This window comes from Arachis ipaensis, chromosome B07 (assembly GCF_000816755.2).
Source record: "Arachis ipaensis cultivar K30076 chromosome B07, Araip1.1, whole genome shotgun sequence".
Classification (NCBI taxonomy): domain Eukaryota; kingdom Viridiplantae; phylum Streptophyta; class Magnoliopsida; order Fabales; family Fabaceae; genus Arachis; species Arachis ipaensis.
The window spans coordinates 47,032,264-47,035,562 of record NC_029791.2 but is presented as its reverse complement, the minus strand read 5'-3'; the positions used below and the strand labels follow the sequence as shown (position 1 = coordinate 47,035,562).

General features: G+C 35.6%; 1 protein-coding gene across 1 annotated transcript in view; it reads right to left on the bottom strand.

The window, feature by feature from the left end:
* The window catches only part of LOC107609097 (uncharacterized protein At1g04910), a 13,054-nt gene that overhangs the window by 5,586 nt on the left and 4,169 nt on the right, over positions 1-3,299 (bottom strand). The window lies entirely within an intron of this gene.

The following is a 3,299-nucleotide window of genomic DNA, read 5'->3' as shown; positions in this document are numbered from 1 at the left end:
TGGTTTCCCTTATCTACACTCAATTGAGAAGAACAAAAGAAAAAAGTGACGCAAAAACAACCGAAGGGATGGATGAAAATAACTTAAAATAATTGTGCTGCTTTGCTTATTCCTCGGAGTAATAATAATGTTAATTCTAGTGCGCGAATGAAACGCTTTGTTATGTCACATGATCAGGTTGCAAAAGGAACAGGGGGACAAGAAAGAAAAAGGCGGTGTTTTGGGGTTCTTGGTGTTTGCTCAGTACTTTCTGATGCGGAATGTAGTGCAGCTAAGTCCACTCAGTGTTATTGTTGGGCTTTCGAGATGCTATCATATCACCCATTCCATCACATTCGATTTATAACACTGCATCTGCTGCTGCTACTACTACTACTACTGTTGTTATTGGTTCGGTTTGGTCTAATTTTGGACCAAAAACCAACAGAACTGATCAATTCGATTCTCACACAACATCAACTAATTGATTTGCTATTTTTGTAACAAGCAAACAAAACTGAACCGGATCAAACTGAAAACAATTTGATTCAACCATTTTTTTAGATTTTTAAATTCTAATTAATAAAATATTAATCACAATAAAATAAGATTAAAATAGTCAATAAACTGAAATAACAAGAGTACATCACATGCAAATTTCATACTATTGAGTTTGAGAAAACAAAACAATTTGATGATGAATAAATATTATAATTATGGATCAAAAGTTCAATTATGTGTGTAATTTGTTTGGTCATTGTGCAGAAATTTATATTGCTAAAAAACAAGCCAAATAGAGTAACTAGGCCCAATAGTGGAATAGGCCCAAGACCAAAAGCATTCAGTTCATCCTTTGGTAGCTCAAGAAAATTGTTGCTGATCAAGAAAGAAAGCAACACTCTCCTCAGACCCAAAGCCAAAGCAACCAAACTCACCTTCTCTCTCTCTTCCTAACCCATGTGATTAGTTCCAAAAATAAGAAAGAAAATGAAGCTCAAATTAAAGTTCAAATCAAAAGGAAAAAGGTGATTTCCAAACTAAGCAACAAAGAGGAAAGAAAAAGGAACGTGAAAGATTAGGGCACAAAAGCAAAAATCAAATCAAAGGTGAATCAGAAAATTATTTTCATCTTTGTGCTTCCAATTGTAGCTTGTTGAGGATGCCTTCCTTCTATATGCACTATTCGAAAAAAGTTGAAGAAAATGGAGGTTGTGAAATTCTGCTACAAATAAAAGGTCAAGAACAAAACATGGAGCCAAAGAATTGATGAATGACTTAGATCCTTGAATCAAAATGAAAAAGGAAGACAGAGAAGCAATTACGTAAGAATGCAAGTAAACTTTAATTACTGTTGCTGTCTGATGATCGGATATTTTATACACTTTTTAGTACTATTTTATTAGTGTTTTGGTTATGTTTTGTTAGGTTTTATTGAGTTTTAGTAGGTTTTAGTGCAAAAATCACTTTTTGGATGCTACTTTGAGTTTTCGTGTTTTTCCTATGATTTTAGGTGATTTTTGGGTGATTCTGGCAAGTTTTGGAAAAGTCTGATTCAGAGACAGAGAAAGGACTGTAGATGCTGTCAAATCCTGACCTCCGTGCATTCAAACAAGCATATCTTGAGCTACAGAGGTCCAAATGACGCGCTCTCAATGGCATTAGAAATCTAACTTCCAGGGCTTTCCAGCAATGTATAATAGTTCATAACTATCTTTGGAAATGATGGCCCAAAACAGGTGTTGAATGCCCAACTTGGCCCCTGCCTGGCGTTCAATGCCCAAGAAGGAGCAAGCTTGGTGTTGAACGCCCAAAAAGCATCAAACTCGGCGTCCAATGCCCCAAGAGGAGCACAAGGACGTGGATTCACCCCAAGCTCAGCCCAAACACTCACCAAGTGGGCCCAAGAAGTGGATTTTCGCACCATTAGCCTAGTTTACCTTATTTTTGTAATTTTCAACTATTAGATTAGTATATATAGAACAAAGATCACCCTTGTTATAGATCTTTGATCTTTTGCACCTTTTTACTATTATTTTTCTATAAGCTATGAGCAACTAAACCTCCTAAGTTAGGGTTTGGAGCTCTGCTGATTCTCATGGATTAATAATATTACTGTTTCTATTTCAATATATGTCTGATTCTATTCTATGATGCATTCTCGTTCTTCAATCTTATGAATCTGGGGTGAAACGTGACATTCATCCTTGTTCTACATGGGTTTACATGAGTCCTGACTGGGATAGTGGAAGCCAGAGCTTGAGGACGCATCACAGGTTCCAAGAGAGTTATCTGGGCTAATTGGGGGCATGTGACATATAATCCCGTTATTTCTGGGTAGATGAGGTCTCTGTGGCGCTAAGGCTAGAGTTAGAAAAGCAGCATTCTTTGATCCGGAATATCCGACCTTGTCTGTGGTGTTTTGAGTAGGATCACCTAAAGGGAAATGGATTTCTTAGAGCTTCACCTTCGGCTATAGTGAGAAACCATGAGTTAACTTGATGAGAGGACATGAATTACTCGAATATGGTGGATTGTTATGGTTTAGAAGAGATTAACTTGATGAGAGAACATGAGTTAATCACTTACGACTTCCATTGAATGAATCATTCGTTATTGAGATAAACAGTAAGAAAAGTTAATCTGGAAAGATAAAGCATCTCCGAAGCCTTAACTGAACCCTTATCATTGTTTTCAAATCAATCTGGTATTTCTTTCTTTATTATTTCGTTTATGCTTTCAAACAAACAACCATCTTTTCTAATCGCCTGACTAAGATTTGCAAGATAGCCATTGCTTGCTCAATCTGACAATCCTCGTGGGATTCGACCCTCACTCACCTGAGGTATTACTTGGACGACCCGGTGCACTTGCTGGTTCAGTTGTGCGGAGTTCAATTTCACGCACCAAGTTTTTGGCACCGTTGCTGTGGATTGTTCGAGATTGACAAACTACCAGACTATCTTGTTGCTTAGATTAGGTACTTGTTACGGTTTATTTGCTCTTTTAATTGTGTTTCTTGTTTCCTTTTCAAAAACTTTTCAAAAAACTTTTCATCTTTAACCATCTTTTTCTTTTTTTTTGAGTCTTGTGTCAATTTTTAAGTTTGATATTCCTTTGGTTTTCATTTCTTTTGCTCTTGTTTTTCTTTCTTTAGGTTCGAAACTTTCTTGGTGTTCTTCTTTGTTTGATTTCAAAATTTTTAAATTTGGTGTCTCTTAGTTGTTTTTCTTTTTAAATAATTCAAAAAAAAAATATAATAAATAAAAATACAAAAATAATTATTTTATTTTTATCTAGTATAATATTTTCGAAAACTTTGA